The 27,776-nt window shown below is 41.5% G+C and overlaps 1 pseudogene; it reads right to left on the bottom strand.

The window, feature by feature from the left end:
- Positions 1–2,040: 2,040 nt before the first annotated feature.
- Positions 2,041–27,776, bottom strand: part of LOC133815595 (acetylserotonin O-methyltransferase-like) — a 72,050-nt pseudogene continuing 46,314 nt past the window's right edge.

The raw sequence follows: 27,776 nt of genomic DNA, 5'->3' as shown, positions 1-27,776 counted from the left end.
ATGAAGACAAATATGAAAGTAAAAGAAGAGAGAGATAAGAGAATTATGTTGTTCGAGAATGTTTGTGTTAGGTTTGATAAATGTGTATGAGTGTGTGCTAGGAGCCGACACCAAAACCACTTTAGGTGTTGGCTCCTAGCCTATGCCAAAACCAAAAGGTGGAGATCTTAGGCACTAGCTAAAAAATGACACCTAAAACCTCTACCTTTCTACAATATCGAACACTTTTAAGTGTCGCTAACAAGTTATGTGAACATCTTTTTTTGTAATAGTGTAATAAAGTTATTAATAAAGGGAAACTCCAAGAAATATATCTCATATACCACATATTACTAACTCTATACTCTTCTTAATATTTCTAACAAAACTATTATTCTATCAAGTTAAATAGCGTAATTACCCCCAAAAATATAACACAAAAACACAAAGGAATATACCCCTCATATTTGAAGTTCATAAATTCTCACAAATCATCACATTCACATTTGAAATTCACAAAGCTTTATTTTTGAAACTCACAACAATTTACATTGCAAGTTTTCTCGTCACCGTTGGCAAATTTTTACAAAAGTGAAGGAGTTCATCAAGAAATTAATAATGTATAAATAAATATATTATTTTTAATTTATGGATGTGTTATAAAATAATTTTTATCATTTTTAGAAGTTCTCATGAGCAGAGAAAAATGAATTTACATTTAGTTTATGAATTTTCACCAAAAATTTACATTTTAGGGTTATTGTCACCTTAAACCCTAGTTCCAACACTGATTAGAACTTTAGTTTAACTATAGGTTCAAATGTTGTTCGAACATATGTTCAAACCAGGACCTAAATATTTTTTTCACATTTACCTAATTAATTTCTCGTGTCATATGTTATACAGATTAATCATATACAAAATTATTGTGTTATTTGATTGAGAGTGGGAACAAGTTGTCAATCAATGTGATCATTTAGTGCAAAACAAAACAGATAGATGAAGGTGCCAAAAAGTATCACTTATGGTAGTCTTGTATATCATTTGTAACTTCAATTGGAGCTAAATCTCTCATTATTGTCTTAAATTAAAGGTGATTTATCATTTTGGAAGTAAAGCTATTCCACAATCTGTAATTTGTAATGCAAATGATGTGTCTTTCTTTTTTGACGAGATTACAACATCCATCAAACATCACACCCATCTTTGTGTGTCTACTTTAGAGAGGATAAATAATGATCAATTGGCTACTAAAACACACTTGGAGAACTTCCACAATCCAAGTAAGCGATCAAGCCAATTGAATAATATTAAATTTTGTATTACGACCACAAATATTGAAAGTCATCCTGCAGTCTTATTTTTTTGGCTAATAACTCTCCTAAGTACTTTAATATTGAATTCTCTTATGGAATTGACTCCTCCAACCCCTCCTAAATTATGGCAATTATAAAGTTGTGCCTTAAATTATCTTGTATAGCGAAAATCTCCCCGAAAATGTTGTTCCTTTAAAAAAAATTATATTTAAGATAAATCTGTAAAAAAAATTTAAAATATGTTATTATTTGACTGTTTTTAAAAGATAAAAATGTTATAGTGATTTATTAGTTAAACATAAATTGGGACACTAAAATTGAATAAAAAGTGAAAAGTCTTTATTTTTGCCCATGAGTTGTAGAGTTGTAGAGTTGTGCTCAAATTATTTTTAATTTTTAGGTTATATTTATTACATTTTTTTGAAATATTTTATTTTTGACAATTAAAATATTTTATTATTGACTGTTACCAAATGGTAAAAATGTTGTAATGATTCATTATAGTAACATAAATTGGGACACCTGTCTTGATTCAAATTATTCTCAAAAAGTTATTAAAACACTATTTTGCTTTAATTTAAATTAACATCAAACCACCTTACTGATACATCACCATCGCACCATAAAAAAAATAGAAACGATAAAAGATCACCAGATTATTACACTGCATAGCGCAAATACATAAATATATATGTAGGCAAACAGCACGCATTTATTTATATTAATTTTTACGTGACTTGCAATATTAAGATGGAAAAGCCTCAATGACCGAGTACATAGCGTTGATGGTTCTGATACTGTATCGAGTGAAATCGGCCTGGCCCAAAGCGTAGGCCCACTCCTCTGACGTCCTCTCTTCGCCTTTGTTAGTATGAGCAATCATCGCCATGTCAAGAAACAAAACCACATCTTTTAGCTCTAGCTCTTCGTCTTTATGCTTTTCCTCCATTTTATTTTCAATAACACATTCTATCATTATCACCGTCTCTTTATCCTCTGGAACAACTTCCCTACACTTCTTCAGTATTTGGATACACTAATCATCTTCCTAGTCATGGAGAACCGACTATAACATGTTTAATAAAAAGAAAATGTCAGAAATCAACTTACTAAGCAGTCTTACTAAGAGCTCCATGCTACATGCGTTAGATAATATATTATATTTAATGGGAATAGAGAAATCAAAATACAACTTTATGCAAAAAGTTACAAAAGACAACATGATAGATAAACAAGTGTTACAACTGTATTGCTCATAATACAAGTAAATAGAAAGATGTAGAAGAGGAAGATCATAAACTCAAAACAATAATTATACAAGTAAATAAGAACAAGAAGAACAAAAGAATGAAGAAAAAAAACAATAATAAGAGTACAAACTCTCACACAACCAATCACCAACTTGAACAAGGTTCAAAACCTTTGTCTAAAAGCTTATTTTCCCCTATTCTCTAAGCATTAAGGGATCTATCAAGGAAATAACTCTCTCGAATTATCAAGCCTCTATGGTATTGTTGACGCGGTTCTTCGGCAACAGGTAATTAAGCAAATAAGAGAAAGGGATTAGTGATGGATGATGAACCGAAACAGATGAATGATCTTAAAATGAACTGATGACACAAATACGTTTTTAGGTGGTTCAAAGGTTAAAATCCTTCTACTCCACCAGCCAATATTATTGGTATATTTCTGGTATTCTTTATAGGGTATTTCGTTACACAATTGAATCCAACTCTTTGCAACTCGCAGGGTCTCCATACTTATAGGAGAGGGCACCTGGGAGTTGGTAGGGGGGGGGGGGTCATCCCGTGACCTCATTACCCATCATGTCACTTCTGTGACATTCATGATTAATTCCTAAAACCTGACAAATGAAGTGTGGTCTAATCAATAGGTAAGGGGGATAATGGGCCGCACGTCCCAACCTAATCGTGGGTGCCTGAACACACACGTTCATGCAGCGTGTTCGAGAATTCAGGGACATATCAGACACGTGATGTCTGATATATGCACGTTTACATTGCGTGGTTGACTTTATAAAGGGTCACAGCTTCCAACTCCAGCTTGTGCCTCAAGTTGGATGCCTTCTTGACCCGCGGTCTTCATATTTCTGATTCGGCCCTTGAATAATCTTGATAAACCTTTGGCTACCTCGAGCTAAAGAGGTGGGACCTGACAACAGCAGCTCCGGCCACGTGGTATCCACGTGGCTGATATAATTATGCCATATCTCAGCTCGCTAATAGCCTGTGGAAAATTAGGGCGTACATTTGACCCCCAAGCCTCTGCTCGTGGCACACGACGTCATCTGGGGCCACAGTGGGGGCTTTTAGGCTTCTCCATGGACTCTCCATACTCCACCCATTACACAGGCGCCGAATACGTGGAGCATCGTGGTTGGTGATGGTACGTCTTCCGAGAACCGCATTAAATGGCCTAGCCTATACTCGGCCGTCGTTTCACCTTTCGAGTAGAGAGCCTCGGATCCCACATCAGGGCAATCCAACGGCCCTCCTCACATGGCCTTTCACGCATATAAAAGGGGTGGCCACCTTACGCATGGGCCACCCGTTTATTTGAAAATTTTCTAAATTTCCCATCTTCTTCTCTCTTCTCATCCTTAACAAACCCTCTTTTTCTCCTGGTTACCGTTCCCAGCATTCCAGAAGTTCAGGTGCAAGGGCTCCTTTGAGGCTTTGGTACCAGCTACACCGACGAGGTTCTAACCCAGACGATCCCTTCAACCCCTCCATAGCAAAACACTCCATATGTTTTCTGACTGTGCATGCTTTAAATTTTCTTTTCATTGCAGCCTAGGTAAATAGTTCCTGTAGCTGCATGCAACATTCTGTTGGTTTTTTGTGGGTATGAAGGGTGTAGGTTTTTATTTTAGGGCATCGATTATAGAAGAAAACAATTTAGGAGCATGGCTCACAGGGTACGCTTTCTGGGGATATCTTCTAAGTAGGATTTTCGATATGCTTGTTTAAAATATCCAGCCTTTTGGGTGCAAAACCGGGTAGCTTAGGGGACACGCTTCACAGTCGGTTTGCACTTCTTGCCTACTGAAACTTTCCTTCCAAGGAAAACTTTTATCCTGACCCTCCTAACACACGAATTTCGAGTAATCGGGGATTCATTGGGAGCATAGGCGCATGTTCATAGAACTGCGTGGTCTCACTCTCCACGGGCTGAGATTACCTCAGCCCGTGCAAAGGAAACACTTCTCTTCAGATTCCTTCTTATGCTTAGGTCACCCCTTCTAAAATTTCTTCTTTTGTTCGCTAGGCGACCAGATGGGAACCAAGAAGAACGCCCCTAAGAAGACTGCAGGCAGCTCGTCCTCCCAACAATCCAAAGGAAATGAGGTGGTGACAGACTCCCAAATCCCCGTTTTTGGGCCGACCATGGAGCGGGAGCTCGAGGTGGCGGCCGATGCTTTCTTCGAGGCTGAGAAGATCGTCTCGAAGATCACTGACCAGGGGAAAGTGAATAAAATATTCCTTTCTCACAATATCGAGCTGGGGAGGGGCGCCCTGATCGCCCGACCTCCCCTAGAAGGTGAGCGGAGTTGCGCGCCGCTCGACGAGGAATATGCGGCTTGGAGTGACGAGCACTTCAAGGCTGGGGCCTTCCTTCTGCTGGACCAATACTTTGTCAACTTCCTCAACTACGTGAAGTTGGCTCCTTTCCTGCTCCCCCCTAACTTGTATCGTTTGCTAGCGGGGCTGAGATATCTGTTCCTGAAGCAGGAATGGGAGATCCCCACCCTGTCGGATATCTTATATTTTTTCTACCTCAAGACCAGCCCGGAGCAGCGGGGGCGAGGTGACGGGTTCTACTACCTAACCCGATTTTGCAAACACGGCTGCGGTCATCGAGCTGCCCAGCCACCCCAACGACTTCAAAGACCAGTTCTTTATGTCCAAGGGGTTTCACAACTGCGAACTTCATTACTTCAATCGTCCTTGTAAGTACCTTTTACTCTTATCTCGTAAGTTGAGTATTGATTAGCTCCCTTTTATCAGTTTCTGACTTAGAACAATTCTGCAGCCATTTTCGCGAGGACAGACAAGTCAGTGATCCTCAGGAGTTAGTACGAGACACTGGCGGGTCTTCCCCCCAGTGAAAAGGACTATCGCTAGCTCATGACAAACGAGACGATGTTGGCATGCAAACTGATCTCTCCAGGCCAGACTTTGGCCCTGAGGAGACCCCGGGGTCTTCCTCCATACTGCAAGATGGCACCCATCCCCGAGGAGGAGGCCGCGGGGGAAGAAAGGATGAGGACGAGGAGGATGAGGTGCCCCTCGTAAGGACGATGAGGAAGCGGGCGCTGGAGGTCGCCCAAGAAACGGAAGAGGAGAGGGTCCGGTCCGGAGCAGCCGCAGGTCCCTCTGGGCAAGGTAATCCTTACATGTTCAGGGGCTTAGATAGGGCCACCGCCGATTCTCGGTTAACTAGGTTTAATCCTAACCAGCCTGTCCAACGCCATCGAAACGACCCAGACCTCGACATAACCCTACTCTAGTGTGTCGACCGGCTCGTGATGGATTACGAGAGTAGCTGCCCTAGGGGTACTGTAGTCGTAGACAACACCTTAGCCTTTAGGTCGGCCTTCTTTGAGGAGTATGGGACTAATCTCCGTTCGTGGCCCTCTCTTCGGGAGGGTACTGTAGCTCCGGGCCTTAGGCAATATGTAGAAGAGTCTAGTCCCGAGCCAGATTTGGACCCAGAAACTGTTCCAGCCCGCGAAGTCATTGTCTTAGATTCCCCCACAGAAGCTTCGGGGCCGATGGTCATGACCATAGATTCCTCTTCTAGCTCCGGGGGTAGGATCCCTTTCGATATATACTTGAGTTCCGCTTTTTCCCTCATTTTTTTTTGTTGTTCTTGCATAAATGCTTACTTGTATACTAATGGTCTTTATTTTTCCAGAGGAGATGTCTCAGCCTGGAAACAAAGACCTGCGAGCTATGTTCACCAGAGGGAACTCTTCTGCTGGGGCCTCTGGGACCATGGTGAAGAAGCTCCGGGTGGCGAAGAAAGTCGTTGGGACAACATCCAAGTCCCCTGCAAAGGGGAAAGACCAGACCCCAGCTGCCCAGGCCAAGGTACCTCCACCTCCTGCAGCAGTGGCAAAGATGCCCCCGCCCCCTCCACGAGCTCCCGCCTTTGTTCGGGATATGGAGATGGAGCCCGGGACTTTGGCAACTGTAGTCCCCAAGGTGCACGTTCCGGTGGACCCCCAGGCCTTGGAGAAAATTCCTGATGTCTTTCGGGGGACGGTGTACGAGACGGCGACCTACACCATCGACCACTACTACAATGCCACCGAAAGTGACCTGCGGGCGATCGAAACAAGGAGCTCGAAGAGCGTGATGGAGTCTTCACTGGGAATGGCTCTAACGGTAAGCTGGCTTTGCATTTTGTATTCTTTGGTTACCATGCATCGCACGTTCTCTCCTCTCTTTTTTTCTAAGGTAGTTGCCTCTTTGTTTTGTAGGGTGCCTTGGCTCTTCACCGGAGCATATCCAGGTCCAAGGCTCGGCTCGAGGACATGAGGGGCGAGCATCAGGCTGTTTTGTCCGCCCAGCAGACTACCTTGGCCGCCCTGAAGACTGCCCAAAAGCAGGAACAGGAGGCCAAGGATGCCTTGGCGGCCGCGCGGGCTGAGCTGGACGCGTCCCGTCTCAAGCTGCAAGTGGCCGAGGCTACCAAGGCCGCTCTAGCCGCTGTAACGGCCGAACTCGAGGAGGCCAGGGCTGCCCAGGCCATGCTAGACTCTGCGAAAACCGAGGCCAAGGAGGCTAAGGCCGCCTTGGCAACGAAGAAGGCAGCTTCCAGCTCCGCCATGGAGGATATGCTATACCATTGCTGGGTCTTCAACCCAGATAGCGATTTCTCCTTTCTAGGAGCGGATGCCTGGGAGTCCTTCCGGGAGGGGTTTAAAGCTCATCTTCAGCAAGAGGCGCCCTCTGAGACTAGGGAGACCTCCACAGCGGCCGAGCAGGAGGGCGAGATGGCGACCTCAACGGAGCAGCCCAGTGGAGCCTAGGGCCTTCTTTCTTTTACTTTTTTTAACATATATATTTTTTTGTAACTTTTGTATGAGGTTTTCTCACCTCGAGACAATTAGCTATACCAACTTTTTTGCTTTTAATTGATTGGCATCACTTTATCTTTATGCATATTGGCAAATCTTATTTTTTGTTGATGCTGCGATTGACATTCTATGCTTTTCTAGGGGAAAACATAACCAATTTTGAGCCAACTTCTAAGATAAGTCCTGGTTGTACCTCGAACATTGCTTTGAAAATTCAGTTCGTGTTAATTCTTGATTAATATCTCATGCTCTTTAAGAAAAACATCGATCAATCAATTTGAATTAACTTCTAAGTTTTAGGACCTGGTTATATCCAGGTCATTAATTTGAAAACTTAGTTGGCGTTAATTTTGATCAACATCTCGTGCTTTTTAAGAAAAACATCGATCAATCAATTTGAATTAACTTCCAAGTTTTAGGACCTGGTTATATCCAGGACATTAATTTGAAAACTTAGTTGGCGTTAATTTTTATCAACATCTCGTGCTTTTTAAGAAAAACAACGATCAATCAATTTTGAATTAACTTCTAAGTCTTTAAGGCGGCCTGGTTATATCCAGGACAAGACTTAGTTCGCGTTAATCCTTTATCAATATCTCGTGCTTTTTAAGAAAAACAACGATCAATCAATTTTGAATTAACTTCTAAGTCTTTAAGGCAACCTAGTTATATCCAGGCACCATATGCCCCCCAAGTAATTAGGAAAGGGTCTTTCGTGGTTACTTGAGATTACATTTGAAAATATACACAATAATGACAAAATATTTGATTTTCATTGCTTAACAAAAAAAGAAAAATGGCCTTTCTGGATAAGCCTTACAAGGGTGTTACTGATAATATTTCTTCAGATGGATGGTGTTCCAAGTTCATGGGATTGCTTCTCCATTGAGCCGAGCTAATTTGTAAGTTCCTTCCTTTATGACCTCGGTGATTTGATATGGCCCTTCCCAGCTTGGTCCCAATACTCCATCTTTGGGATCCTTACCGGCTATGAAGACTCTCCTGAGGACCAGGTCGCCAATGCTAAAGGCGCATTTTTTGTCCTTTGAGTTGAAATAACGAGTGATTTTTTGCTGGTAATGCGCGTGCTGAAGCTGGGAATCTTCTTGTCTTTCATCAATCAAGTCGAGGGACGCACAAAGTAGTTCGTGGTTCCGGTCCTGGTCATACGCCTGGACTGCGACGATACCTTAATCTCGACAGGGAGGGCTGCCTCACTCCCAAAAGTCAGGGAGAAAGGAGTATGACCCGTAGGAGTCCGATACGAGGTCTGGTATGCCCACAGTACTTGGGGGAGCTGTTCTAGCCAGACCCCCTTCGCTTCGTCTAGCCTCTTCTTAAGGCTCGCCTTTAGCGTCTTATTGACAGCCTCGACCTGGCCATTTGCCTGGGGATAGGCCACGGAGGAGAAGCTTTTCACAATGTCGTACCTTTCACAAAATTCGGTGAAGAGGTCGCTGTCGAACTGAGTCCCATTGTCGAATACTATTTTCTTCGGCAGCCTGAACCGGCAGATAATGCTCTTGACCACGAAGTAGAGGACTTTCTTGGAAGTGATTGTTGCCAAAGGTTCTGCCTCAGCCCACTTTGTGAAGTAGTCGATAGCCACCACAGCGTAGCAGACCCCGCCCTTTCCAGTAGGGAGGGCGCCAACCAAGTCGATTCCCCAGACCGCAAAGGGCCACGGGATGAGATCATCTTCAGCTCGACTGGGGAGCTCGGGAAATTGTGACGATTCACTGGCACTTGTCACATTTCTTGACGTATGAGATCGAGTCCTTTGATAGTGTGGGCCAGTAATACCCTTTCCTTAAGACTTTTAGGGCCAAGCTTTGCCCCCCAGTGTGATCCCCGCAAAAACCCTCGTGCACTTCCTGCAAGATGGCCTTTGCCTCGCCTGGCAGAACACATCGTAAGAGGTGTAGGGAATGCCCACGTCGGTACGATACCCCATCTACTATCATATACCTTGGAGCCTGGTACAGTACCCGCCGTGCGTCATTACGCCCCTCGGGTAACTTTCCTTCAGTGAGATACTCGAGGAGGGGGGTCATCCAGGTCGGTCTGGCGTCGATCATCTCGACCTCCGCCCCGACCTCTTCTATGCTTGGTTTCCCCAAGAACTCTACTGGTACTAACCCCAAAGCCTCCGTCTCCCCGGAGGTAGCGAGCTTGGCGAAGGCGTCTGTGTTAGCGTTCTGCTCTCGAGGTATCTGCTCGATTGAGCCTCGTTCAAATGCGAACAGTTCAACTTTTACCTTGGCTAGGTAAGCCGCCATCTTGGCTCCCCGTGCATGATATTCACCTAGCACCTGGTTTACCACGAGCTGGGAATCGCTGAAGCACTGAACGGAGCTGGCCTTCAACTCCTGGGCTACCCTTAGCCCGGCTAGCAAAGCTTCGTATTCGGCCTCGTTATTGGAGGCCTTGAATCCGAATCTCAACACCGAGTGGAATCTATGTCCTTCTGGGATATCAAAATGATTCCAGCCCCGGAGCCGTTCTCATTAATGAGCCATCCACGAAGATCTTCCATGACGCTTGGGTCGAGGTGACCTGGGGTGACCCTTCCACAGGATCCTCCCTGAATTCTGTGCACTCTGCAAAAAAATCAGCTAGGGCCTGAATCTTTATAGCAGTTCGTGGGGTGTAAAAAATCTCGAACTGACTGAGCTCGATAGCCCATTTCAACAGGTGTCCCCATGCTTCAGGTTTTTGCAAAACCTGCCTTAAAGGTTGATCGGTCATGACGTGTATTCAGTGGGACTGGAAATACGGCCTGAGCTTTCAGGAGGCCGTGAAAAGACAGAACGCCAATTTTTCCATCAATGGGTATCGGGATTCGGCTCTGAGAAGTCTCTTGATGATGTAGTAGACCGGTTTCTGAACCCGGTCTTCTTCACGGACCAATACGACACTAGCTGCATCTTCTGTGATAGCTTGGTAAAGGAAAAGAGGCTCTCCTGCCTTTGGTTTGGACAATACGGGCGGCTCAGCCAGATGTGCCTTCAGGTCGAGGAAAGCACTCTCGCACTCCTTTGTCCATTCAAACTTCTTATTTCCTCGGAGCAGGTTGTAGAAAGGCAGGCACTTGTCGGTAGATTTTGAAATAAACCGATTAAGGGCTGCCACCCTTCCTGTCAGGCCTTGAACGTCCTTACGCGACCTAGGTGAGGGAAGCTCGAGCAATGACCTAATCTTATCGGGGTTCACCTCGATTCCTTTAGTGTTGACAATGAAACCCAGGAATTTTCCAGATGCGACCCCAAAAGTGCACTTCTGCGGGTTCAGCCTCATGCCGCACTCCCTTAGTATCTTGAAGCATTCCTCCAGGTTGGAAACATGGTTATCGGTAGTCTTTGACTTGACCAGCATGTCATCAATGTACACTTCCATGTTCTTCCCGATCTGGTTGGCAAACATTCTATTCACCAATCTCTGGTATGTAGCACCAGCGTTCTTCAGTCCGAACGGCATGACCTTGTAACAATAGACGTTAGTTGGGGTCATGAAGCTGGTGTGCTCCTGGTCCGCCGAATTCATGGCGATCTTATTGTAGTCTGAGTATGCGTCCATAAAGGACATGAGCTCGTGCCCCACCGTGGCGTCCACCAATTGGTCGATCCTTGGCAAGGGAAAACAATCTTTGGGGCAGGTTTTATTCAGATCGAAGAAGTCGATGCAGGTTCGCCATTTCCCGTTGGGCTTCGGGACAAGCACAAGATTGATGACCCAAACCAAAAACTTGGCTTCACGGATAAAGCTGCATTTCTTGAGCCTCAGCCCGAGTTGTTCCCAGGCGCCTCAGTTTCTGGGACTTTGCAGGAACGCTCTTATCCAAATGAAGGGTGTGCATGATGATATTTGGACTGATTCCCACCATGTCCTCGTGTGACCATGCGAACACATCCAGGTTCTTCTGCAGAAATCTAATCAGCTCCGCCTTCCTCTTGCCACAGAGGTTTTTCCCGAGCTTAACTATCCGTGAGGAATTTTGTGGATCGATATTTACTTCCTCGAGCTCTTCAATAGCTTGGAGCTCGGACTTATCCTCGCCTATTCGGGGGTTAATATCCTCACTTAGGATGATACTTTCCCCTTCGGCGCTCTGAGGTTTTTCAATCTCAGGATTAGGCAAAGGTTCCTGAGATTCCTCTTCTCCACCTTCGATGGCAATTGTTAACTGCCCGGGTTTCAATTTTCCCTTCATGGAAATGTTGTAGCATTCCCTGGCAGCAAGCTGATCACCACGGACCGTGCATATCCCTGTGGAAGAAGGGAATTTCAGCGCGAGGTGGGGGACGGAGGTGATGGCTTCAAAAGCTATAAGTGTAGGTCGACCCAAAATGGCATTGTATGCGGCGGGATAGTCGATTACCACGAACTCAAGGAGTTTTGAGACTGTCCGAGGTCCCTCTCCTAAGGTGATCACCAGCTCGATCATCCCTATATTCGCTGATCCTCCTCCCGAGAAACCATAAAGCACGATGGAGGTCGCCTTCAGCTCAGCGACAGCCAAACCCATCTTCTCCAGCGTGGACCGGAATAGAAGGTTTACCGAGCTTCCATTATCGATCAGCACTCTCCTAACCCTTCGATTAGTGAGCTGCACTACTACGACCAGAGGGTCATTATGAGGGAACTAAATGTGGCTGGCATCTTCTTCAGTAAAAATGATTGGTTGCCTCTCCAATCGTTGCTGCTTTGGCTGATGCTGTTCGGGGACAAACTCTACTCCATTATGAGCCCTGAGTTTGTTGACGTACCTCTTTTGGGCACCTCTGCTCGTGCCAGCCAAATGAGGACCCCCGGAGAGTGTGGAGATCTCTCCTCCTATCACTAGAGGAGGGACGTCTTGATCTACCCGGGACCCGGGCTGACTAACCGGGGCTTCCGGAGCAGGTCGGCTTACTGGAACCCTGTTCCGCGCATACTGAGCTAAGGGGCTGGCTCTGATGAGAGTCTCGATCTCATCTTTCAGGTGTCTATAATCAACGGTATTGTGGCCAACGTCGTTGTGGAAATGGCAAAACTTGGAGGTGTCTCGCTTCCCCTTCTGGTGCTTTAACGGCTCCGGCTTCTTCCAGGGGAGGCGAGCAGAGTTTGCTAGGAAGATGTTCTCCCTAGAGTGGGTGAGCTCCGTATAAGTCGCGTAGACCGGCTTAAATTTTTTCATGGACTTATTCTTCTTGAGGCCGTGCTAGTTGCCCTCGCCGTTCCCCTTTCTCTTTCCTCCACCGAACTGGTTATTCTGTGTAACGTTCTGGGTCACCGTCATGACCTCCGTTCCCACTCCAGCGGGCTGCTCAGGGACCTGGCTGGTTCCTGCAGCTGAGGTTTGGGCCTCCTCCAAGTTGATCCACCCCTGGGCCCTATTTAGGAATTCATTTACTGAGCTGACTCCCTTCCTTTGTATCTCATTCCAGAGTCCCCCTCCGATGAGGATTCCAGTCCTCAAAGCCATGAGTTTGGAGCTGTCATCTGCATCTCTGGCCCGAGCAGTGACGTTCACAAACCTGCTCAGGTAAGCCTTCAGAGGCTCGTCGGGTTGTTGCCTCACGTTTTCCAGGGAGTCGGCCTTGACGCGGGCAGCCTGGGAGGCTCGGAATGCTCTTTTGAAGTCAGCAGAGAAATTTTTCCAGGAGCTGATTGACTGTTCTTGCTTTGTTTTAACCACTGCCTAGCCGGCCCAGTCAGTGTGGATGGAAATATTAAACACCTCAGCTCGGGGCCAATGTTGTGGGCCATCATCAGGGTATTGAACATACCCAGATGATATGACGGATCTCCGTCTCCGTTGAATTTGGACAGGTGCGGCATACGGAAACTGGGCAGGTATGTCATTGCTGCTATGCTGGGGGCGAAGAGCTCAAGCTCGTCCCGCGAATCATATTCATCTTTTTCTTTCTCTGACAGGAGCTTCCTCATTAGCTCCTCCATCTGAGCCAGGCGCTCAAGGGTTTTGTCCTGATTTCCTTGGTTATTCCAGAGCTGTTCAACAGCTCCGGATCCATTATATACGTTTGGTGGGTTATTGCCCCTCCTATCTTGAGATAGGTTATTTAGGACATTCCCGCCGTCACGTACCTCGGACAGGTCTCCCCTTGAGCGAGCATGGCTGCCACTTCCTACCGGGTCCCCCCTATGAGAGTTAAGGCGATCTCGTAGGTCGCCCCTCGGGGTGGCTTGAGGACTTTCCGCTGAGCTTAGGTGTTGGCGCAGGTCTCCGCCAGAAAGGTCACTTCGGCGACTTCCAGTCCAGTAGCTCCCGTTAGAGAAGCTCGGAGCCCGCCTTTGGGGCTGAGGATCCGGGACTTCTCTAGGCGTCCTACCACGATGGGAAGGTCCTGTGGAAGGCAGGTTTCTCCTACTGCTCCCATAAGCTGGAATATCTCGGACGAGTCGAGGAGGAGACAGATATCTTATCGGTGAAGGAGGATGCCTGACCGGGGATGCAATTCTGGTTCCGTCAGGGCGGATCAGGCTAGGTAGGGGCCTTTCGGCCCTGCCAACTTGCACGCCTTGCGCCTGGCGATCTGAGCGGAGCGTAAGATGGCTGGCCGGGATGGGCTGTCACTGTGAGCCCTCCCTGGATCTCCTTCTAGAATTCCCTTTAACCCTCCTGGGCGCGTTCGAGGCTGGCAGTGAGCTAGGAGTTGAAGTTCGGACCGAGCGGTTATACTGTTGCTCGGCCCTGGGTAGTTCTTCGAAGATTTCCTCTCAGCGGTGCGATGAGGGAGTAGAGTTGGATGTCAGAGGTCTGGCCGAGCGGCTAGGCCTAGACCGATTACCCCGGCGGGACTTATGAGTCTCGCCTTGCCTCATTCCGATGTTAGCGTCGGTTGTAAGAGGGGGTCGTCGGGCCAACACCTCCTTAATCTGCTAGTTAGCTTTCGCCAGTTGACTTCTCAGCTGAGCATTCTCCATCTCTACCACCGTGTAAAAGTCCGGGTTTGGATTAGGTGGCCGGGGTGCCGAACTTCTGGTGTCATCCTGTCCTATTGGCTGCTTGCCCGGCCGCTGCTGAACTTCGAGGTTTTGCTCACCGGAGATGGCGGCATGATGGGCCTCCTGCCCATCATGTTGGTCCGCCTCGTTACCGTGTCTTGATCGAGTGATCACCATAGTTGGATATGTGCGATAGCACCAATCTAACAAGCTCTCAATGAAAACACCAAACTGTTGACGCGGTTCTTCGGCAACAGGTAATTAAGAAAATAAGAGAAAAGGGATTAGTGTTGGATGATGAACCGAAACAGATGAATGATCTTAAAATGAACAAATGACACGAATACATTTTTAGGTGGTTCAAAGGTTAAAATCCTTCTACTCCACCAGCCAATATTATTGGTATATTTCTGGTATTCTTTATAGGGTATTTCGTTACACAATTGAATCCAACCCTTTGCAACTGCCAGGGTCTCCATATTTATAGGTTAAAATGTACACCCTAATTTTCCACAGGCTATTAGTGAGCTGAGATATGGCATAATTATATCAGCCACATGGATACCACATGGCCGGAGCTGCTGTTGTTAGGTCCCACCTCTTTAGCTCGAGGTAGCCAAAGGTTTATCAAGATTATTCAAGGGCCGAATCAGAAATATGAAGACCGCGGGTCAAGAAGGCATCCAGCTCGAGGCACGAGCTGGAGTTGGAAGCTGTGACCCTTTATAAAGTCAACCAGGCAATGTAAATGTGCATATATCAGACATCACGTGTCTGATATGTCCCTGAATTCTCGGACACGCTGCATGAACGTGTGTGTTCAGGCACCCACGATTAGGTTGGGCCGTGCGGCCCATTATCCCCCTTACCTATTGATTAGACCACACTTCATTTGTCAGGTTTTAGGAATTAATCATGAATGTCACAGAAGTGACATGATGGGTAAGGAGGTCACGGGATGACCCCCCCCCCCCTTACCAACTCCCAGGTGCCCTCTCCTATAAATATGGAGACCCTGGGAGTTGCAAAGGGTTGGATTCAATTGTGTAACGAAATACCCTATAAAGAATACCAGAAATATACCAATAATATTGGCTGGTGGAGTAGAAGGATTTTAACCTTTGAACCACCTAAAAACGTATTCGTGTCATCTGTTCATTTGAAGATCATTCATCTGTTTCGGTTCATCATCCAGCACTAATCCCTTTCTCTTATTTTCTTAATTATCTGTTGCCGAAGAACCGCGTCAACAGGTATTTTTTCAGCTAAGTGTTTTGTGGATAGAAAATGGTGTGTCTTATAAGTGAGCATTAGCCTCCTATTTATAGAGTTTGAGATCTCCTTTGAATTTCAAATTTCACCAACCCCATGGTTGTTACCAATATTTAATTGGATGTTTATGGAATTAAAATGGGGATTTGGGAGTTACTTGGGGTGTTAGAACCTTTCAAATTGGAAAAAATTGAAAAGTCGTATTGGTTGTCAGCTTCTCTGGCCACGACCAGGAGTATCAGTGGTCGCGACCACTGACCTCTGTCCCCCAGACCACGGCTAGGGATAAACAGTGGTCGCGGCCACAAGTCACTTTCAGCACATGAAATTTCCGTTTTGTCCAAAATGTCCCAAACCCTTTCCCACGTGATTTTGTAACTTCCATACACTTAATATGAGTTAAAACATGTCTCCAATAGCCATATTCTTTGTGAAATTCAAATGAAATGTGTAACATACAATCTACACATTATAGTGTAATATTTGGGAGTTACAAATTTGTAACTCCAAAATATGTCACATTTGGGCACACACATGTGTACAATTTTGTGACTCTCAATAATATGTTACAAGGTGTGACAAATCACATTTTGTCACATTATTTAATTTAACATTATATTATTTAAAATAATATAACATTCCCCCACTAGATTAAATAATAATTTTTTTGTAACACTTATTTAATCAATCAAACATTATATTAAAATATAATATTCCCCCACTTGATTAAATAATTACTCTCTGTAGAAACATTTGCATTAATGCATAAAGTAAAATATCTTTCAACTTGAATTTTACCTTAGTGTAATTACAACAAAGTTTGTTGAAATTTTGTTTGCCGAATCATTGAACCACTATCCCTTGATAACAAACTGATGATAACACACACACCTTTGATGTGTTCACTTGTGACCCCAATGTCTCGCTTTTGCACCGTTAATGGCTATGTGCACATTCCATTCATAGACTTTTCTTGAGAATGACTTTCAATTCTCATTAGGGGCGACACCACTCCTAGGTTTATATAAGTAGAACTCTTACAGTATGTTAACTCCATTTTTGGCATATTTAATTTGACAAAAATATTTTCTATTTTCTATTTTCTTATTATATTCGGCTGTATATAAATATATATTGTTGATATATGTTTTAAATAATAAAGCTATAATTGATGACAAACTTTTCAATATTAGGAAAGTTTGCCAAAATTACTGTGGTTTTATTATTATAAAAACAAATCTTTTTGAGCTGTCTTTTTCCAGCCGATTGTCTCATTGTATCTGACCATATAATGGAGTTTTATTGCATGATCAGGTTATAAAAGGGAATCCTTGATTCCTACATCAAAGGATGGATTGTTATCATATATAGCTCATGATTCTATAGCTACAAAATCATGAAATCCTGTCAAATTGAAGAATTCTTTTAGGAAAGTTTCCTTGTGGGCTTAGGTCGGTTTAGACCATGTATCAGCTTCCCAATATGAGTATAATGACTATAAATACTCATATTGGCTGCTAGGTTTTAGTTACCTCTTTTTGCATTTCATTCTTATTGTAAAAGAGAGTCTTTGTTTTGTAGAGGTGAGTGAGTTCAACTCTACCTCTGTCTTTCAGTGTCCTTGTAATTATTTTAATTCTTCAAACAGTTCTACAAAGGAGGAGAACAACGTGCAAACCTTCTGGAGAAGGTGGTTCAAGTCTTGCTTCGAAAGGAAGCAAGCACTCTTCAAGCAGATCGAAGGGAGTTCGTTTTCTTGAAGGTTCAGCAAGGTTCATTTGTCAAGGTGGAATACATCAAGCTTGTGGCATATTGTAACGACCCGGATTTTTAAGAATCGATAATGCGGAAATAGAAATGTTTTCATTTGACAAAATGTCTCAAAAACCCGTATGAAAAAACTTTTTAAAAAGTCGTATGGCCGTATTTAACATTTAATTACAACATATTTCATACAGAATAGAGTGAGTCTAGTTTAGGGAAATTACACAACATTTCCAAAAATAAAACGGCTTCCCAAAAGGTCGGTCCACATGTACGTTCGCAAGGTAGACTCCAGCGCTCACTGATCTGCCTTGCCATTGCTCTTACCTACAACAAGAAACAACTAGGTAAGAGAAAACGCTTAGTATGTTCAACTTTAAAACAAAAGCATGCAGAGAATTAGGGTTCCAGATCCATCCGGACCCTACACAATCAATTTCAAGAACGCAAAAGCATGCTGGCAAACTTATGGTCATGCCTGATAACCAATGATAAATTATTTCCTATAAACAGATAAATTCCTGCACTCAGAAAATCCCAGACTAAGCAGATATATAATATCATAAAAATATCTTATTAACAAATATGTCCTTGCACTCAGAAAATTCCAGAGCAAGAAGATATATTATATCACAACTCTTATCAACAAATATATCCCTGCACTCAGAAAATCCCAGAACAAGCAGATATAATATATCACAATATAATTTGAGACCAACGCTCGACAATTTCCAACAATTTGGGCGTAACACGGCCTCCAACGTAAATGCTAATCCGTAAGAGAGAATCAAGTCTCAACACTAACATCTAGCCAATAAATATCCCCATCAAGGGTAACTATCGTGTTACCTAGGGTACCATTACTTATCCAAGAGTGTAATCGAATTTACACGAGTTTACAAAGACTTCTATGTTAATGAGTGGTGCTGGTGAGCATTTGCCCGTAGGGTGTTTAGCTTCACTCAAACTTGGCAACCCCTAGTTTCTCTAGGCACTCTCACTGAATGGCCAATATTCATGGTTGCTATCCAGGAATAACTTATCAGAGCACTTGCTCGGGTTCTAACCGTTCACTGATTAAGTAAGCATGAGGGCCCCTAGGTCCCGTTCATTTTTGCGCCCCTAGGTTTAACCAGCAATCCTCACCTCCTGGCCACTCGTCGCGGTAATGAGCCAGACATAATAAAATCAAGCGGTGTGACAGGGATCAGCCGTCTAAGATATGACAGATATCTACCGTTCATATTTTCTAAATCAGCACTCACTAGACTAACGTCTCTAAGCAACTTTCTACGACAGTGTATATGTGTGCATTGATAACTCTGCAAAATAGAGTTATTTTACCATATTTTATATGCTAATTGTTGCTTAGTTCTTGAGTTTTTAATTTATTTGTTAAGATTTTAAGTAATTTTGAATTTATTGGGTTTATTTTGATTTTATATATATTTGTGTGTTTTTATAGTTATTTTGTTGTAAAATATTGTAGTGAGTTATTTGAATTATTCTTATTTAATTTGAGGTAAAAAATTTTGTTTTATGGAAACTAAATGTTAAATTAAATTAAGTTTTAATTAATATTTTCAAAGAATTAATATGATTTATTTTATAATTGAAAATATTTTATCATGACTTAATTTATATTTATTTTGTAGGAATTATGTTGTTTTTTTTTGCTCTTGAAATCCAAGAAGAGAAGAGAAAAAAAAAAGTGGTATTTTTGAGAAATTAAAAGGAAACCTCCACCTATGGCCCAATTCCCATGCAGCCCACCAGTGGCCTCCTTCCCAGCCGCCTGCTGCATTCTCCAAGCCCACGCCCACAGGCCCGTGCCTCCATTCAACCGCCTGGGCTTCCCACTCCTCAGCAAAGGCCCAACTGAATCACCCCAACATCGAGCTGCCTTCAGCCATTGCACCCCACAGTTCTTCCTTCCCAGCCACCTGCCACAGCCCACAAAGCACCAATGTTCCCTTGTCCTACAATGCCCAAAAATGCCATTTTTTACCCAAACTTTTCTATACATTTACCCTATAACATCATCATTACACCCTATAATTTACCCCTATTTTACATATTATTATTAATTTAATCAATTTAATTAATTTAAATTGATTATTTTAATACTCTCATTTTCGCAATAAATAAGGAATTTTCAAGACAATTTGGAGTGCTTAAGCTTAGGGGAGAGTTTACACTACACACTTACCACGTTTCAAAACCTCTCTATTCTCTTCATTGTCTTCTTTTTTTTGGTTATTTTCTATGTATTTTAGAGGAACAATTTGGGGGTTTTCCTCCAAATTTTCCTAAGTTATGTTTGTAATTTTTTTTGTTTGTATTTTCGATTGTAGTTATGAGTTTCTAATCTTTTTAAGATTATTAAGGTGATGATGAAACAATACGTAACTAAATAGTATTTATTTTGTATGTTGATTTCCCATTTGTGCAACAAATTCTATGGAATTTTCTTCTTCAAATATCTTCTTTCATCTTAAATATCATGTATTTTTTATTGTTAGAACATATTTACACTTTGTTCTTCATTAGTGCAAGAACATAATATTCTTTGTGTAAGATGTATTATTAAATTGTACACATCCAATGCTTAGAACAAAAATATTATGTTTTGCCTTATAAATAATGTTGATTGATTTATTTATATTTCATTAGATTGATTTACACTAAATGCTTTGAAATTATAATTTTTAAATGTGAAGATAGATCCTATATTTTTATAAAAACTTGTGCTTAAATAGAATATCTAATTTGAATAAGTGATGGTTTGATTAATTTCTACTATTATTAAAACTTGGGAATTAATGTACTTTTAAATATTATTGAACTTATATTTTGTAGATTCTATTATCTTAATAATCCTTCGTTTACTATCTTGTTTAAAATGATTAATTTAGTTATTTATATTATCTTTAATATCTTTATTATTATCTTTTATTTTATTTTTATTGTTACAAATTTTCATCAATCTTTGATGCTAGGTTAGAATTTATTTATTTTGGTTTAAAATAATTTTCTTTTCGATTTTAGACAACTCATTTGGGTTCGATCTCATGCTTACACGAAAACTATATTTCATATACGATTCGTGCGCTTGCGAGTATAAATTTTTAAAACATACTCATTTTGGGTCCATCATGCATGTGTCCCTATACTAAGATACAATACATAGTCATTTCATGTTGCAACCACACAATACAAGTTGACTTACTTGGAGTCCTTAGCACTCAGCAGGTTTTCACCCTCCAACGTTCAGTCCAGTTACGCTAACTAGTACTGTAGTAATCCATATAGTATACTCGGATTAATTATGACACTCATAATTCATTATTATTATTTTGGGAAGTTTGGTCATTATAATAAAAATCATTTGTAAGAATTAATGATCCTTATTTGGTTGTAAACCCATTAAAGAAATTCATACAAAAATATTTGAGAGTAAACTCTATGTCTCGGGGAGACTATCCTATAGGCTCGGGTATTACAATAGTATTTTCCCACAATCTGCAAAATATATTATTCTTTAAAGGTATCGCTATTAACGCGTACTTTCAACCTGTCGGTTAAAATATATATAGAAGATTTTAGCCGGTATTATATCCAGAAAATACTAATTAAATTCCTTAATTATTTTTCAATAAAATAAACTCTTAATTTTTCTTAAGGTTTGAATCTCTAAAAATTGTTTTAAGAAAATAGCCTAATTTGTCTTAATTAGGAAAACTGTTAAAATTTTCTCATCTTGACTACTTAATATTTCAAAATCAATTAATCAAGTTTACTTACAAGAAAAGTAATTCACTTAATCATTTTCTCAAAATATAGGGTTTAAAATGCTCTTTTAATTTATTAACTATTACTAAATTAAATCTTTTATTTTTAAAAAGAATAAAAATTCTTTAATAAAAATAATTCACACTAAACTCAAAGTGGTAATTTTAGTCAAAATATATTTTCTAGACTTATCAAGTTTATATCTTACAATAAGCAAAATTTTACTTTTTACCTTAAGTTCCAAAATCTCATTTTTTACACTAAGTGTGAAAAACCTTCTTTTTTTTTATATTTTTAACTACATACTTTGTTAGTTCATAACTTTAAATTTACTTACCCAAATGTTACCAAAATTCTCAATTCCATTTTTGGTATGCCATTTAGGTTTTTGTAAAAAATTAGGTCAAAATGAGCATTTTTTATTGGTGAAATTATTTTCCAACAAGGCGGTAAAAATGACCTTATTTTCAAGTCCTTATTTTTTCCTAACTTTGAAACTTAATAATTTTCAAACCATTAAATATTTTCTTACCAAATTTTACAGTGGAATACTAGGTTAAATTTAGAAAAAATTAGGTTCATTTGCCCGATACAGTGACTGTCCAAATTTGGTCCCAAAATTAAGAAGACGAAAAAACTGTTTTTTACCTAAACTTTGAAATATCATAACTCACTCATTTTTAAACATTTTTGAGTGTTTCAAAAGCTTAATTTTATGTACTCAATCTGAACAACATCACAGTATAATTAACTTTTACAAAATCAATATACAGTAGATGCTCAAAATATGTATTTTGTTTTAGCGTTTCCAACAAAACCATTGGGGTTTTGGTCCCTATTTTCAAAAATCAACACACAAACATCATAAAGAGTATAAATAACTACCATTGCCTTATTACATCACCAATAAAAAACTTTAAGAATTAAATATACAAAATAATGCTTAAGAATAAAAACCCTACAACAAAAATCATAAAAAGTAAACTTTTTACCTCTTTGTTGTTCTTGCTTAAGGTTTGGATCTTCCTATTAGGTTTGGCTCCTTCAAAACCTTTCAAAAACACTAACGAACTCCCCCCAACAACATAGAAAATTAGCTATTTGAAAATCTATGGTTAAAAGTTTACAAAAGTCTAGTTTATTGAAACTTTACCTTAGGGAAAACCCTTCCTAGACCAAAGCTTAGCTTCCAAGCCTCCTTAGTGTTCTTGACTTTGAAGGTGGATGTAACGACCCCAATTTCACTATTAGGCTTAAGGGCCTGGAGAAGTGTGCCTGGAGGGCATAATGGGAATTTGTGTGCGACTTTTATGAGTTTAATGCATGATTATGACTTATTGCACGTTATATGACTATTTGATTATTTGAGATGCATGACTATGTGAGTTAGTATGCATGTAGACCTGATTGTCTTAGAATGAGCATGATTGTAATCTGGCCATGTTAGGGCATAACTGTGATAATTGTACTATGTAAATTGTGCCATGTGAGTGTGGTGTTATTATCAGTATGCACGCATCGAGACGGTCCTAGTGAGCCAACTAGTCTAAAAGTCACAACGGGAGGTTGTACCCGGCTCGGGAGGAGCCTAGGGGTACTTCGGGAATCTTATAAGTTGAGTTGAGAATGAGTGGTTAGTTACTGGTAATTGGGTAACTTGGGTAATCATTTGTAACTGCTGTGGGTAACAAGTTTTAAGATAGAAAGTGATAGAATTGAAATAAAAGTGTAAAGACTTAAGTGCCCTTGAAGGTTTAGTTAGGAAGGATTATTAAGAAGGGGTAAAATGGTCTTTTGGCAAGGGTAATAGACAAAAGGAAGCTGGGATATAGGGGGGCACGGTTTGGGACATTGGGCATTTGGGTGTTTTGATAAAATTAGAAGAAAGGAAAAAGAAGAAGAAAGAAAGGTTAGGGCAAGAAGAAGAAGAGAAGGAGAAGTGGGAGTCTAGGAGGAGATCAAGGAAGCTTTGTGTGGATTCTCCATTTGAGGTAAGGGTTTTATACACATTTAAGTTTGGGTTCTGTTTTGATTTGAGGAATTTAATGCCTAAGCTAAGCATTATTAAGTTTTGGGTTAGTTGCTGAAATTTAAGAACAAAGGTGTGGATCTTGGGTGTGTTGATGTTTTGATCTTGATTCTAGTGTCTATAGGTTGTTAGATTGTTCATATAAAGTTTGGAATTGAGTTTTGTGGTTGAGATATGTGTTTGGGATGGTTTAAGGTGAGGTTTAGAGAGTAAAATGGTGGGTTTTTCTGGGTTCGAAGGGTCGGGTCGCGGCATGGTTCTTGGTGAGCCGCGGCCCTTCGAAGAAGTTGTATGCTGATGGAGAAGGGCGGGCCGCGGCATGGCCCAAGCAATGCCGCGGCCCTTGCCTTTTTTTGGGCCTTTGGGGGTTCTGTTTGGGGGCCATGCCGCGGCATGGGTGGCCTATGCCGCGGCGCTTAAGGGATTTTGGGATTTTAGGATTTTAGGCTTGGGAATTTAACCTAGGGTGCTCGGGGTTGAGTCTTTTACCATGTTTGGTGAATTTCAACGTTCCGAGTACTAGAACTTGGCCTGGAAGCTCATTTAAGGTTGTTAAAAGTGTCTTTTGTGTGTTGTGACTAGGATTTCGGGGAGGCTCGTGCTAGTGGACCGTGCTCGTGACCTTAGTGCATCGGAAAGCAAGGGATACAGGTAAGAAAACCGTAACACCCAAGATTAGGGAATGGCCCCACTGTGTGATTGCAGGGCATGGCCCCAGATTGTATTATGTGCAAATGTTTAACCTTAAATGAATCATGATGTGTGTGAATGATTATTTCGAATGTACTATATGTGTGATTATGATGAAATGAACGGCAAGGGCCGAGTGCGGCGTAGGCCGGGTACGGCCGTGGGGCCGAAAGTAACACACAGCACATGGGATGCTTATATTCAGGGTGGGACCCAAGGGATACATGAGTTATCCTCACGGTGAGAACCGAAACCCCAGGCTTTGGTAAGGCCTCAGGGGCGGCATGGCCGTACTTGTTTATTATGATGGTTTTCCTATGTATCAGTGAATTATGCCAGCTATTTGATTTGCATATGTTATGTACTATTTGGGTTTTCTTGCTGGGCTTCGGCTCACGGGTGCTCCGTGTGGCAGGTAAAAGCAAGGAGTCAGTCAACCGGCCATGAGTATGGAGAGCGTGGGGGCGGCGCGTACATGTTCGGCCTGCCCGACTGCTTTGGTTGGGGGCATTTTGTATATGGCTGTATTAAATCATTCTTTTGATAACTGATCAAGTGTAAATCTATTTTTGAGTTGTAAATATTTTGTAAACCTTATTTTGGGATCCCAGATGATTTACATTTAACGTTTTCAATGAAACTAATCATTTTCGAAGAGTACAGCCTTAAACTCTGATTTATTCACGCTTTTGGTTTTAGAAACCACTTAGAGTCAACTAAATGCACAATTTCTTTTTTTAAAACTCACTTAGTAATGGCTCTAAGGTAGTAGGGCGTTACAGTGGAGAGAAAACTTTGAGAGAGTTTTAAAAAAAAAAGATGAGAGTGTTTGAGAGAGAGTGGGGGTCAGTTTTGGGGAGGGTTAGAAGAGTTTATACAACTCTTTAATATCTAAAACACTTAAGTGTTTTTACTTTACTATCAACTTGTCTATTTCCCTAATATTTAAAATGGGGTATAAACTTAAATAATTTGATCTACCCAAATAAATCCCCCCCACATGGCCGGCCACCCTTCATTATATATGTGATTATATAATTTATATATATATAAAGGTTAATAAATATTTCCCAAGAAGAAAAATCTAATTTCACTTCCTATAACCTTTTCACTCTTATTAAGTTTTAAACACAAAACTTAATATTAAATAATTAAATTAAATATCTCTCACATTTAATTTAATTAATCACACAATAAAATTTAACCTAAGATCCATTCATGGAATAAAATTCCCCATTTCGGTAAAATTAAGCATTTAACACAAAATGCCCTAAAATTTCCATTTTCCTTTAGGTTTATTATTTTTTACCAAACTTTAATTTTTATGGATGTATTTTATGCCCAAAATATATTTTCCATAGTTTCTCATTTTATTTGTCGAGATTTTTACCCGATCATGGTTTTGGTGTCAGTCCAACACCGAAATTCTTATCTTGACTTTTAATCAAAAAATTCATAATTGGGCTAGCAATAACTCATGGAAATAAATTCCAAACAAATATAATATTATTTAAAATAATATTCTTAACTCGGGGAAAAAATCCTGACTCAAGTCGTTTAAAGGTACCTGAAAACGCAGGACGTTACAATACCTACAATTTATAGAGGTTTCCTCCTCGAAACTTAGAACAAATGAGGATACTGCTCCCTCATATTGTCTTCTGTTTCCCAGATTGCCTCTTTAATGCCATGGTTACACCACTTTACCTTTACCAACGGCACCGTCTTGTTCCTCAACACTTTTTCTTTTCTGTCTAAATCATCACCGACTTCTCCTCATAGACGAGTTGAGTATCAATGATCAGCTATTCAAGTTGAGTACATGTGAGGGATCGCGCATGTATTTTCTCAACAAGGATACATGAAACATGTCATGCACCTTAAACAGAATGGGCGGAAGAGCTAAACGATAAGCTACTTCCCCGATCCTCTCTATGATTTCGAAAGGTCAAATGAACCTTGGGCTAAGCTTTCCTTTCTTCCCGAACCGCATAGCCCCTCGTAGCAGAGCTACCTTCAGCAGCACATTATCGCCAACCTCAAACACCAGGGATCTTCTGCGACGGTCAGCATATTTACGTTGTCGATCAACCGAAGTTTGCAAGCATTGCCTTATCTGTCGGATGTCCTCAGTAATCTGATCAACCTCATCCGATCCAAGAAACTTTCTTTCACCGGTCTCATGCCAATGAATCGGAGATCGGAATTTCCTTTCGTACAAAGCCTCATACAGAGCCATCTTGATGGAATCATGATAGCTATTATTGTAAGCGAACTCTATCAGTGGAAGCTTCTCATTCCATGAGCCTTGAAATCGAGCACACAGGCTCTTAGCATATCTTCCAGGGTCTAAATTATTCGTTCACTTTGACCGTCTGTTTGTGGGTGGAAAGCAGTGCTGAACTTCAGTTTAGTACCCAACCTCGTTTCGATTCTATTCCAGAATTTCGAGGTAAAACGTCCATCGCGATCTAATACAATGGAGTTGGGTACACCATGCAGTCTCATTATTTCTGCAATGTAAATGTATGCTAACTTATGTGCCCCATAAGTTACCTTGATCGGCAAGAAATGAACAGACTTACTCAGCCTATCTACGATAACCCAAATTGCATTGTGCCCCTTGGGAGTGGTTGGTAAACCTATAACAAAGTCCATAGTGACCATCTCCCACATCCATTTTGGAATTTCTAAGGGTTGTAACAATCCGGCTAGCTGTTGATGCTCGGCCTTTGTCTGCTGACAAGTTAAGCAGTGTGCCACATATTCTATCGTCTCCTTTTTCATCCTAGGCCACCAAAAGTACTTCTTCAAGTCTTGGTACATTTTCATGGTACCCAAATGCATGGCATATGGAGCATTATGTCCCACGAAAAAGATCTGCTTCTTGATCTCGTCATCTTCTGGAACACATATTCTGCCCTTAAACCCCTATCCTCCATCTTCGGAGAAATGGAATCCTGGTCACCCCTCGTTCCTCACTTCGTACATCAGTCCTTGAACCCAAGGATCGACTAACTGACCGCCTTTTATAGCTTCCATAATGGTAGGCTCGATAAAGAGGTTAGCCAATTGACGAACTACTATCTCTAAATCCAAGGTAGCAAGGTCGTCTTGTAACTGTGGCTAAATCTCCTTCACTGTCATCACATAAGCACTTGGTTTTCGACTCAATGCATCTGCCACCTTGTTTGCTTTTCCCGCGTGGTACCGAATGTTGCAGTCGTAGTCGTTGAATAACTCCAACCATCAATGTTGTCTCATATTTAATTCCTTCTGAGTGAAGAAATACTTCAGGCTTTTGTGATCAGTGTAGATGTCAAAGTGTATCATGTACAGGTAGTGCCTCCATATTTTTAGTGCAAAAACCACTGCTGCGAGCTCCAGGTCATGAGTAGGATAGTTCTTCTCTTAATTATTTAGTTGCCGAGAAGAATAAGAAATTACTTTGCTATGCTGCATCAGCACTGCTCCCAACCCTCGGCCTGAGGCATCGCTATAAATAGTATATCCCGCTGTGCCATTAGGGATTGTCAACACTGGGGCAGTTGTCAATCTTGTTTTCAGCTCCTAAAAACTCTTCTCACACTTGTCAGTCCATTCATATTTGATGTTTTTGTCGGTGAGGGTAGTCATTGGTGCGGCTATTTTGGAAAATCCTTCCACAAATCGCCGGTAATATCCTGCTAACCCAAGAAAACTTCTAACCTCATGAACATTTTTTGGAGGTTTCCACTTCTTAACAGCTTCTATTTTGGCGGGATCAACTGAAATTCCATCTCCCGACACTATGTGCCCCATAAAACTTACTTTCTTTAGCCAGAATTTGCAATTCTGAAACTTAGCGTAAAGCATTTCGTCTCGCAGACACTGGAGGACC

This window comes from Humulus lupulus, chromosome 1, assembly GCF_963169125.1.
Source record: "Humulus lupulus chromosome 1, drHumLupu1.1, whole genome shotgun sequence".
NCBI lineage: Eukaryota > Viridiplantae > Streptophyta > Magnoliopsida > Rosales > Cannabaceae > Humulus > Humulus lupulus.
The sequence above is the reverse complement of the archived record's forward strand: the minus strand, read 5'-3'. Positions and strand labels throughout refer to the sequence as shown.